The following is a 13,330-nucleotide window of genomic DNA, read 5'->3' on the forward strand; positions in this document are numbered from 1 at the left end:
TTTTGTGAATGCAGAGTCTGAGTGCTTGTAAAAGGCGGCCTCCCTCCTTGGGACCCTGAAGGTCATGGAAGGCATTTTCTGAATGTCTTAAACCTTTGGAAGCACCTGAATGCCTTTTCTCATGGCACCTCTGATTGCTGTCCACATGAAAATGTAACCAAAGCACAATACCATAACTTATTTTTTGAATTCAGGTAGGTAGCCGTGTTGGTCTGACGCAGTCAAAATAATAATAATAAAAAATTGTCCAGTAGCACCGTAGAGACCAACTAAGTTTGTTCTGGGTATAAGCTTTTGTGTGCATGCAGACTTCTTCAGATTATTTCAACAATTTATATGCTGCTTAATACTGTAGTCCATAAAAAGTGTACAAGAAAAGCAACAGAGATAGAATTAGTTTAACATTAACTGTAAAAACTTTCTTAAAAGCCTGTTGAAATCAAGTGCCTGAAGTTCAGCCTCTCTGATCTCATCCAGAAGTTCTACAGAAGTGGGCTTGTAATGCTGAACATGCAGATCCTAGTGGATATGAGCCTTTTGTTCGAGCCAGGGTGATTACGAACAGTGACTTCCACAAAGACCTCAGTGGTCAGGCAGGGATGTAATATATCAGGTGGTCCTTGCGATATCCTAGACTCAAGTTGGTAAAAACCTTGTCAATTAATACAAGAACCTTAACCTTGGACCAGCAGCATATGGGCAGCCAGTAGAAGCTTTTAAGCACTGGAATTATGTGCTGGCAGAATTTTGCACCCAACAGGAGCCATAGGGTAGAAGACACTCAAAACATTTTTAGAAAATAGAGTATTATTCGAGAAATACCCATACTGAAAGCCATCATTTTTTGGTCCTAATTGGCTGGCTGCCTTTGACAGACCTAGGAATTCTTCTATACCCTGATACCAATTTTGTTCCTTTTAAAAGGATTAATACATTGATGAATGCTTAATGTAGTACTTAAACAAAAATGTTAGAGCAGGTCAATTTGAGTAAAGCATTGAGCAAGGGAAAGATTGGGTTTAATGGGATAATAGCAGCATGGGGGGGGGGGGCTTCCAGCCTGGGAATGATCCATTCTCTCAATATTATGGTCTCAATCAAATCCCTTTGTGGTATCTATTCTTAAAATTTGAAAAAGTTGGCAGGAGATCTTATCATTGATGTTGGGAAAGATGGAGGGCACAAGGAGAAGGGGACGACAGAGGACGAGATGGTTGGACAGTGTTCTCGAAGCTAGCAGCATGAGTTTGACCAAGCTGTGGGAGACAGTGGAAGACAGAAGTGCCTGGCGTTCTCTGATCCATGGAGTCACGAAGAGTTGGACCTTACTAAACAACTAAACAACAACAACAACAAAGCAACACACCCACTATATAAGATGAGTAACACAATACATATTGTAACACAGAATACTAATTAAAGAGTCCTTTAGTAGCATTAAATACTTGTCAAAATTCAGATTCTCCTAACTTTTCGTGTGCTATATTCTCATTTAAACAAATAACCCAAATGTATTAAAGATGTTCATTGGATGTCATCATACGGTCAAAGATTTCTTTTTCACTAAAATCAATAACTCACTACTAATGCAATACAACAAATATCTACTCAGAAGTAAGAACTACAATCTGTATCTGAGAGTACTGAACTCATTAGGACTTATTTATGAATAGATACGTATGGAAGCAAATGTACAGTGAGTGTAAAATGTATATGTTATATTTTAAATGGTTAATGTATTTTATCTGGTTAATGCTCTGAATGAAACAGAGTGACAAGAATGATTGTTGGGGAAAGGTCACAATTTCAGCTCACTTAAACATCTGCAAATACAAGCACTTGGAGGGATCAGGTTGCTTGTCAAGAAATCTGTAGAGGGTAAAGTTCTTATAAAGTTTCTCATGCAAGTTAAGAGTAATTGGAAAGCTGACCTTTGTAACAGGGCTGCAAAAATAGCTGCACATTTTAGAACATGTACATAGTCTGCAAAGAAAAGTAAGCTGGAGAGATTTGTGTGATACCTGAAGAATCAAATATGCAAATGGAAATAATAAGTTTCTATGTTTTATCATTATTAAATCTAGGGTCTTATCCTGAGCAGACTTCATGAGGATAGTCTCTTACAAGGGTGTTTCAATTTAGAAATAATAGGAAACCATATTTTCCTGAGACATGATCAGTCCTGCATGAGCCTCGGGTATACACTCCTCCTTTGTACACCACAGGAAAGTATCGTTGAAAGCATCTACTTTGAATACATGGCTCCCCATTATGTCTAATCTTAGAGAGCCATGGTTTGTTTGCACTATGGTTAATGAGAATAAGCCGGCATCAAACAATGGTTTCAGAATCTGGCTTGTCCTCAAACCATACAGTAAACAAACCACAGTTTCCTGAGCAGCATCTATAAGCCAAAGCTGGAAAACTTTGTATGTATATGAACTGAATGTGTGATTTGTGAGTTTTAATAAACTAGACATTTCATTTGTTTTAAAAAACACACAATGTATTGTTAAAAGAAATTCAACATAAATGCCATAGATTAGCCATCCCATGGTACTGCTGGAACAGTGGCAGCATAAAGAGGACACATGGAAATTATTGCTAGAACATTACAATTTAAAATGTTTCAAACTACCTTACAAGTCACAGGGGATCTTGTAAAAAATATCTGTGTTCTAGGAAGTGGGCTAAAGTAATCTAAAGTATAGTCAGCTTTTCAAGTCCTTTTAACCCATACAGGTAGTAAACAAAATAGTTTCATTTTTCCTATAAGACTGAATTCTCCGCCTGATCACTGTAACTAGCACCTTTATGTATCACAATGAGGTGGATCCTTTTCTTGCACTGGGAGAATGAGTTGGGCTATCAAACTATTGGGTATTGATGGCCTATAATTACTGGATCTTGTCTGACACTGAAAAATAGCACTGATGTTCCTCAGTCTCTGGAGCACCTGCAGCTCCTAAACAAATACAGTAGTACCTTGGGTTACAGACGCTTCAGGTTACAGGCGCTTCAGGTTACAGACTCCACTAACCCAGAAATACTACCTCGGGTTAAGAACTTTGCTTCAGGATGAGAACAGAAATCGGGCTCTGGCGGCGCAGCAGGAGGCCCCATTAACTAAAGTGGTGCTTCAGGTTAAGAACAGTTTCAGGTTAAGAACAGACCTACGGAACGAATTAAGTTCTTAACCCGAGGTACCACTGTAGACAAATGAAACCTCTAAACATCTGAAACAAATGACAATCCTATTACTGGTCGACTTTGTAGCTTTCAAATAGGACATGGGCAATTCTAAGCCATCAGTTACTAAAAAAAGAAAAGAAAAGAAAAGCACATACCTTTCCTACACCATTGACTTGAGAAAATATATTTGAAATTGTTGTGGAAATGATTAAATGAGCCCTTCATTTAAAAGCCATCTCATCAGACATAAGCAAACGCGATTTGTCTTCTGATGCCTTTATCTTCAAATTTCATTCACTCCTGAGTAGTCTTATTAACTCCAATAAAATTTTACTAATGAAGAGTAGGGATTGCAATCCTATATCATCTTACCAGGCAGTAAATGCCACTGAAAACTATGAGGCTTCCCTTTGAGTTGACACATCTAGGATCACACTATATGAGGAAGGACAATTGTTTCCTATCTTTGACAATAACTCAGACTGTTCAGATATTCATTATCTTTGGTAGACAAGCATGCAAGTGGGGAGTAGGCATGAGTGCACCAGCTCTGTTCCATCGCCCCCATCCCTATTACCCCCCAGCAGCAATGGGGACAGGGAAGCCTCCGGAAGAAGCACTGGTGATGCTATTATATATGAAGAACTTGTATAACATCCAGCTCTAGCTTTTAGAACCATCTGCTGCTCTAAATTGAAAGCTTCGGTTTTTATGGGGAGAACAATATCATGACCATACATCTTTATGCACATGAATGAGCTAAAATCAAAACTGTGTTCCTAACCATTATTTTCAGTAAGATGGAATTTACTTTTTATGTGACTGTGCGTGCCTATGGCGGTAGAAGTGTTGCCTGATCTTACACAATCTGCTGCTGACTTAGAAATAAGTTCCACTGCTCAATGGGAGCTTATTCTGAAGTGAGCAAGCATAGGATTTATTGTTAATGAAATATTTTGACAACAATGTATGGTGTTACTAGACTTACACAGCACTCCTAGGCATGTTTCTTTAGAACTAAGTCCTGCTCCTTTGGTGAGCTTTACTCCCTAGTAAGAATGCATGAGATAGCATCTGTGATTTGTAAAAAAAAAAAAAAAATCCCTAGTAAAGTAGTGCTGACTAAGAAAGCATCAAAATGCTGCTGACTAAAAAAGCTTCAATGGAGTTCCACACATAGTGCTGCAGGTTAATTGAGTAATAAACAGGTAGGCAGCATGGATATTGAGCACTGACCGTTACCCTTTTAGCGAAAGTAATTTCACTTTGCACATTTTGCAAAGTATTACTATATATCATTAAGTATGTGTGTGAAATTTAGTTGTACACATTCTGATGCATGCTGCATAAAGAAACGGGCAGAGATTATGACCAGAAGAGGCACAATGTTATTATAGCCATTATTTATTCTAGATTAATGAGAGGAAAAACAAAGCTACTTTGGTTTCATGTGGCGTACTGAAAAATCATTCATCTTAGAGCCTAGACCATCTATTCTATTCAAAATATATTGTGGTTAGTTGGTTTATCCACTTAGAAATGAATGATTATGCCAGTATCCAGTGATATCAGTTTTCATTACAGGGCAGTCTTCCAAGCTTGACTGTATATTTTTATTTCTTCCTTTTGTTGAGTTTTTGGTTCAGTGTTTTAAGTTGCAATCCTAACTCCACTTGCCTGGGAGTAAACTGCATTGAATTCAATAGCATTTACATCTCAGTAGACATGGTTAGGATTGTGCTGTCAGCAAGAAAGTACAGTAGGCCTGCAACCTATGCGCATTCAGCTTTATGTGGGTGGCCAAAAAAAAAATTAAAAATCAAATGGGAGGGGAAAGGGGCAGGGTTCTTGGAAATATGACTTTGACAATTCCACCCACCATTGAACTCAATGGGTTTTGACTATATGCAACTCTGGCTTTAAGCTTCATCCTCGGAACATAACCTCCATGTAAGTTGCAGGCTTACTGTGTGTCCTTTGACAAAACAGGTATAGGAAGGCCTTTTTTGTGCATTTAGCCAATAGTCAACCCCCATTTCTTTGTTTGCAGGATGGGACCACAACTTGAAAGTTGTTTTTCCATCCTCCGAGATTATAATTTTTTAAATCTTGAATTCAGGTGATATTTCAGTGTATTGTCTATGCAAGAATATACGGTGCATCTTGACACGTTACTTCTGCTAGATGAGATTAATTAAAATTTGAAGTGAATTTCAGGGTAACATATTGTATGCCCTTCCCTTCATTTCAAAGTATGTCCGTCAGGTCATTACCATGCACAGAACTCTGTATTAACTATGGAAATATGTGCAAGATCTCACCATCATTCCAGTATTAAAATGGCTCCTTTGAAGGTTACATTACATCCTGCTGATCCAAACCTGGGAACATGAACTGATAAAGACTGAGCAATTACTTCATCAAGAGCGTTAAAAGACTCCGATGTTGTGTTTTATAAGGTCTTTTACATGGAAGAATTACTCACACTTCTGCATTGCTACTAAAAAAGGAAAGGAAGAGTAATATCAGAATGATTAACACACTAACCCTTGGGGGGATTTCACCTCTTTGCACAAATCAGATCAGATAATGGGAAGGTTTCAGATGTAATTCTGGCTGTGCACCCACTCCTGTTTACTCATCACCCAGTGTATTCCCACCACTTCTGGGTGTGTGTGTGTGTGTGTGCACAGCATTAATCACAATCTATACTTATTCTGTAATTATTTGGTTGTTTCTTATGAAATATTGCATTATGATGCATTCCCCCCCACCAGCTTTGGTCTCAATTGCAAGAAAGAATGACATAGCTGTGTTTTGTGCTGGTAACATGTACACAGCCTTGTTTTCATCCAGGTTCCAGCTTTCTGAGACTATAGACATTGCATTTGCAGTCTAAGTCACCCTCGGCTTATTTTACTATAAAGACATATCCTGCTGTGGCATCAGTCTGTTCACATGAGCACTGCTCATAGGGCTGAAATTGCCAATCATACATTTGAAGTAGCCATCAAGAGGAGAGTGAGTAAAGCAGGGATGGGGAAACATGGGACCCTTAAATGTTCTCGGACTTCATCTCCCACCAGCCCTGGTCCCCATTGGTCCAAAGGTCAGGGATGATGGAAGTTGAAGTCCAGCAACCTCTGGAGGGTCACCTGTTCCCTGCCCTTGCTGTTTCTGTGGCTGCATCAGAGGTGGGGCTGAATGCCATCTATCTGGAAAGAATTGCTATTAGCTTCCTTCCCTCCCAGAATTCTGTTCATTGTGCAGCTTCATTATAGAATAGTAGCTGAATTTGCTTGTTTTCCTTTGCCTTCCAATTCCTTTAGTGCCTTGCCTATGAAACTGGCAGCCATTCTGGCAAGGATTTGTCTATTCCACTTTTTGACCATGCTTGCTAGTGTTTCAAAAGCTTAATTAATAATGATAATAATAATAATAATAATAATAATAATAATAATAATAATAATGTCCCACAGAAAAGAAGTAATGTGACCAAGATTGTGGTTTCCCCAGCACAATCTGGAGATCTGCCATAAAAAATGATCTGGGGGTTCTGAAAACACATTAATTAACAGACTACTTGGCTAAAGCACCAAGGTTAATGCAATAATGGACTCCAATCTGCCATTATAACAGGCCCCTTGGACTGATCTTTGACCAAAAAAATTATTGGAATATCCAATGCATTGATAGCTCCATCTTCTCATGGGAAGGTAAGAAGCTGCCTGTCACAGAGCAAGCCAGTCAATAAATTACACAGTTCAAGCTGGAGTTAACTCTTTATTAGCAAAACATGATTTTCACAGTCTTGGCATAGTTTCAGGCCTAATGAACACAGCAGTTCATGCCCTGTAGGTCCTACTCCATGAAATCAGTTGCCTCCCCACAGCTGTCCATGTCTCCTCCTGTACAGGGCTTCTTCCAAACAATCATAGACTTATCCTGTGTGCTCCCTGTCTTTGCTCTTCCCACTTCATGCCTCTCCTGGTGCTGGGAGTCAAGAGGGAGGGAAGCTTGCCATAGCAGGAGGGGGAGGCACCCATGGCTCTTCACTAGCCTGATGCATGTCTGCATCTAGACCTCCCTCCTCCCACTCGCCTGCTTCATCTTCTCCCTCTGATTCTGGACATCTCTTCACCACAGGCTCTCACAACTCACTGAGCCCTGTTACCCCTTCAGCTTTTGACACCTCCTGTTCCCAGTCTTCTCCCTATCCTACCACCAAGGCTGTGGTCTGTTCTTCTCTTGATGGTTCCCCAGCTGGTTCCTTCCACCATTCCTCTGTATCCAACCAGTCCATGACACTGCCGTATACCAAGTCAGATGATTGGTCCATCTAGTTCAGCATTGTTCACCCTGACTGGCACCAGCACGGGCACTCTTCAGGATTTGACACAGGGGACATTCCCAACCCTACGCGGAGAGGCCAAGGACTAACCCTCTGACCTTCTGCATGTAAAGCAGTTGCTCTGCTTCTGAGCTGTGGCCCTTCTCTTCTCTTCCCCTTTGTTTTTTCCTTTTCTGGCACAGTATGTATATGGCCAGAGGCCACACTGAAACAAATGCCATTAAGTGCTCTACCATAGCACTTTTCAAAGGATTAGGTTGCTGCTGGTAGACTTAGGGATGCCAGTGTGGGAAATTAATTCCCTTCATGTTTTACATTTTACCTTCCAAAACAACATTGTCTTTATGAGCAAGGCTAGTATCTCAGGAAATATTGCAACTACAATACTGCACAATGTAATTGGAGACAACGTAAAGCCCCAATATGCAGTGACTCCAAGAAAAACAAATTAATTCACATTAAGGCAGTATTAGATTGATCAAAGGTGACATAAAGGGGAAAACACATTTAAAAATGGAAGCTAGGAGGGAATGTTTTTTATAAAGACAAATGAGGGCACTACAGTTACAAAATGCAATTCTCAAACAGAAAGTTTCTGGTCAACATTTGAACCTGGGGCAGCTTCACTGGTGTCAACTCATTTACACCATTATTTGGGCACAACATTGTTGCTCTAGAAGATGGATGGAGAGCCAGAAATTAATTATGTAGGTAATCATCTTTTGCACACCACCAACAATTGTATTTGGTAATAGTTTCAAATTCTCCCTGACTCGTATTTAAGGGACTAACTTTCTTGACTTTAAACTTGTTGTCCTAGCAGAGAATAAAAGAGATGCGGGGTGTGTGTGCAGAATGATAGTTGCTATCACACACACACACACGCGCGCGCACACACACACACACACACACACACTTGTCTGAGCAGTTAGATGCTCCAAGAGTGCAACATGAAGTTGAGTTTGGTTTCCTTTGGAAGGAAATCACTGGAGGCCTATTGGTGTTTTGTAACATTTGTAAGTATACAGGTATAGCATGTGTGAAGGCACCACTTAAACACTCTAACAAACAGCCAAAGTCCGCTGCTCCCACATCAGTTCATCAGAGGGACAGTCAGAATCCCAAGATGCTTACAGAAACCAAACTCAGCTCTATGGAACAGTTTGCATGCCATAGTGGATGCCGTTTACAGGGCTTAGTGCAAACGTAGGCTCTCAGAAAGAAGATTGTAGACACTTTGCACCTCCTCTGTTCCCACTGTTACTGCACTGCCAGGTGCTAAGCCATGGCTTGGTATGCCATCTAAATTATGAGTTGTGGTTTGTCTCCTCCAGACAGACAAGCCACAAGATGTCAACCAATAACAAATATGGGCTACAGCTCATTGTTTTTCTGGAGTAAGACAAACCATAAGCCCACATTTGTAGACAACATGCTAAGCCAAACCATGGCTTAGTACAGCAGCAGCAAGATCAAAGGAGGAGCAAAGTGGACAGACTACAGAAGCCAGCATGCTCATATTAAGTAATGGTTTGGTTTAATGATAGGTGCAAACCAGGTCACTGTCTATTCCATTATCAGCCTCACTCAAACTGCAGTGGTTTTTTTTAACACAGAGAAAGCCTTGCTCTTCCCCACTTGGGACTTCAGATAGATCAGCTCTTCTGACCATCACCTAGCCTTCTGAGCTCCCATGAAGACACATCAGCAGAACATAATGAGCTATCAACAGCAGGCTTTTGTCAAGTCCTCAGGGCAATCCCCATTGATGCACCCACTTACAATAATCCTGCACACTCCACGTTGACCATCCTATGTTGGAAGAGGTGGCAGATCCAGGCCCCTGAGGAACACACTGTTGCTACCTCCTGCACTTGTTGCCTGCAGGAGGAATGGAGCCACTGCTGCCACCACCTGCTCCTCTCCGACCTACTCTTTTCTCCTTCACTGCCTTCAGCATGCTGGGGTTCCCTGGGCAGCCTCCAGTCACCTCAGGTGGCAGAGGAGGAAAAGGCAGTGGGAAAGAAGCATTTTCTATGTTGCCTCAAGCAGCAAAATGTATTGGGCTGGTCTTGATGCAGGGAGCCTACTTGTGTAGGAATGCATGAAGAATAAAGGACGTCAGGGGAATGTAATAGTTGGGGGTGGGCTTCATAAGCATGGCCTGGTCCCATGTGAAGAGAGAACAACTGGAGCCTTAGGAATTGGTTAGAATAAATATTCTATATGAATAAATCTTGTATATTTGGTATGACTTTGTAACATTTCTGTTAATACTTAATAATTATTTGGAGCTTGGTAATCCAAAATGGAGTCTTTCAGATTGCGCATCATAATAAACTGTATACACCATCATGTTTTATATGCTTTCCACTGCCTACAGTTTTGCACATCCCTTGGTGTTCCAGATAGACAGGATGGAGGAATTCTACCATATTAAAATTCAGTCCACATTTTCACAGATGCCTTTGTCTTTTGCTACACTGAATCTGGCTGGAAGCTGTTCAGAGGTAGAATTGATATACAAGCCTGAGGGGAAAGTAAGCTTTGTGCTAGTGGCAGAAATTTCAATTTTTGCTTGGATTCACAAATTGAAAATGAGAGCCTTTGCTCCCCACTTTCAGCAGAAATAAATCTTCCTAAACTGAACGGCTCTCTGTTTTTAGACTTCAGCAGAAAGTCAACCTATTCAAGTATGCTGTTTGCCCCATTCTTCCTTGTTAAACATTTAGATCCCTTTCATCTTCTTTTTTCCTTTTTTTTAAAAAAGAATTCGCTTTGAAACCTCACATTTACTTTACAATGATCATGACAACCAAGGAAGCTATAAGTGATGTAGAATGGAAAGGAGCTTACATCGATGGCAACAGTAAATAATTGCACACGGTCATATAGTGGATCCTAGAAGCAGTTAGACAGTGACAGATTTATAGGTATGTGTAGTTATGCAGAATTAGGGGCCCCCTGCACCTGAGCACCCACCCCAGTTATTGGTACACATTGTTAAATGAAAGTATGCCTTTGAAATGTGACTACAAGCAATCATTAGTGGCCAGTGGGGTGGCAGGGGGAGCACCACTTCCCTCCTGCCTTCCAAACACAGCATGCTGCTGGCACTTACTGGGGGGGGGTCAGGGTGATGCCAGGCAAGCTCAGCACTTGACTGCACAATGCCAAGCTCCCATTGCTTCACCCTTCTCCTCTTCCTCCGGTAAGTGCCAGTGACATGCTGTGTTTGGAAGCTCGGAGAGCAGAGCTGCCCTTCTTCCACTGGTAATTTCAAACAATGAATTACCATTGTTGGATTCTAGTATTTTAGTATGTTGCGCTGTTTCCGGTCTCTCACAGTAAAAAAGCAAAAAAAGTATTGTAATATCTTATGCCTAAGAACTTTATCAGATGCATGCTCATAAAAGCCACAATGTGGCTGTAAATTCATATGCTGACATATTTGCTTCAGCAGATGAACACGGTTGCTCCTCTGTGATTGCTCTCAAAGTACATTAGCTCTTCTCCTCTGCATAGGCATAAAACATGTTTATAATGCGAGCCTATAAAGCCTATAAGCAAGTTCTGTTAAATTCAGCAGTACATGCTCCCAGCTCCCAGTGTACAGGATTGTAACCTAAATCATATCTGTAAAACCAAAACTTAAGCTTCTGATCACCTTGGCACAAAGTCCATTCAAGCGATCCCCCAGCACAGCTCAAAGCAAACCAATCTATTTTTGTTTCAGCATATTCTGTTTGCTGTATGTTTTTATTCTTGCGTTACCAATGTGCTGTGTATAAGCTGGTTGTGTAAAATGTTTAGCTGTCAAAAGCACAGTGGTGGGCAAAGCTGAAGTAGTGTCACTCCATTTAGTAACAAGGAGAGGGTGGGGGGGTGTGAGAGAGAGACAGAGAATGTGATATTTGGAGGTTTAGCACACCTTAGTGGACACAGCTAGTATTGCTGTGCATTTTTCCTTTTTTAAAAAGAAAAAGCAATCCAAACAAAGGCAACTACCATTGTCTTAGGATTTCTAGATAGTTGTACAGTTGTTAATAATTTGAATTATTTTTTTCTTTTTACATGAATGCAACTGAAATCCACATGATTTCTTTATATACACCTTTCATCTTCTGGTCAAATACACCATTAACAGGGAATCCTTACAGTTTCATTGCTTTCTTAATACACTGAAACCATTAGCAGCTCCACCACATCAGTATCCACAAAAACCTTACCATGGACCTGTTCTCAGAACAAAGCCAGCACATGGTAATTCTGAGAACAGCTACAGGCAAAAGGCCAGCTCATTTTTACTTCCAGCTTCTTCAGCTCATATCACATAGTGTTGTGTGTGACGTTGCTGCTGCCGCTGCCCTCATATTAAATTCAACCAGAATAATCATTTGGCACTGTGTCTCAAACATTACAAATAAGTGATGTGACAAAAGCTGGGTATGGTAGCAGTATTTAGATGTCTACATCATCATGAGCTGAAGTGAAGGGTGAAGAGGAGTTGGCATGGCTGTGCCGGGTTTTTTCCTGTGGACTCCAACATACTTAGGTCATCTTGTAACTAGGGCCGGCCCTACCATTAGGCACAAGGCTGCAGCCACTGAAGGGTGGTGGTTGGACAGAGCTGCACTGCTCTTCTGTCATTTTAGAAAAGGCAGGATTTTGACATGGCATTTGCTTGAGTATTACCAGTATAACCAGGGCACAAATTGGCACCTCAGGAAAGCATCTTTGCCCAATAATGCATTTTATGTGTTCAAGAAAGGAAGGGCATTACTAGATATGTGTTGATGGGGCAGAGTTACATTATTCAACAGCAGCTATAGACCAAATTTTGAAAAACTGTGCACTGCTCAATTTTATCCATGGTTTATAGTTTTGTTCTGTTTTTATATGGGTTTTTGAAAGTTGCATTACTGGTGTTGTATTTTTAGATGAATTTATAGTGATTCCCCCACCACATCTATATTTTATATAAACCCTTCTAGATACTTCTTTTTGTACCAAGCGTAAAGGGTTTTTAAAAAATGAACAAATAAACAAACGATGACAAGGATTGCTTCTGGGACGGGTGAATGTGTCAATTTTGGTATCTCTCATTTTCTTGTTTTTCCAGTCTTAAATGCATTTCTCTACATTTCTGCCTCATCTTGTGTGTTTTTTATTTTAAAAAAGTCATCATGAAAATTTATCAGCATTTCTGTGCAAATTTGTCCTACTATACACAGTTTTATATGCAGTTTTGCACAAAATGCACATTTTTGCAAATCCATTTCAAGTAATTTAATGCATATTTGTATGTTGCTTTCAAAAATATGTACATTTTGTGCACACTTTACCACAGGATATGAATTTATGTACGCCTTTCTAAACTTTTAAAAAGATAAAACTTTTGAAAGCTAAAATAATTATTTGGGCTGACACAATCTTTATCGGCTACATATCAGCTATAGGAGCTGATACTTGGCTGGAGAACTGCACTGCAAAATCTGGATAAGTTGTTTGATCACTTAAGCATCTTCTTCTACAGCAAAGGTGGGGAACTGAATGCACCCGACATGGGCCAAGTTTGACAGATGGGTGGGGCTGTCCACCATTTTGTGGACCCTGTGTTATGTGCAACACTTGGAAGTCCCAACAATCTGCTGATAGTCAGGTCTGCAAAGCATCATGCACCGCTCTCTGAAACCACACCTGATCTTTGGTGCTTGCAAAATGTCATGCATAGGCCTTTGCAGGTACCCTTATGCCCCACCCCCCACAACAGAGCAGGTAGGAATG

This window comes from Podarcis raffonei, chromosome 4 (assembly GCF_027172205.1).
Source record: "Podarcis raffonei isolate rPodRaf1 chromosome 4, rPodRaf1.pri, whole genome shotgun sequence".
Taxonomy (NCBI): Eukaryota; Metazoa; Chordata; class Lepidosauria; order Squamata; family Lacertidae; genus Podarcis; species Podarcis raffonei.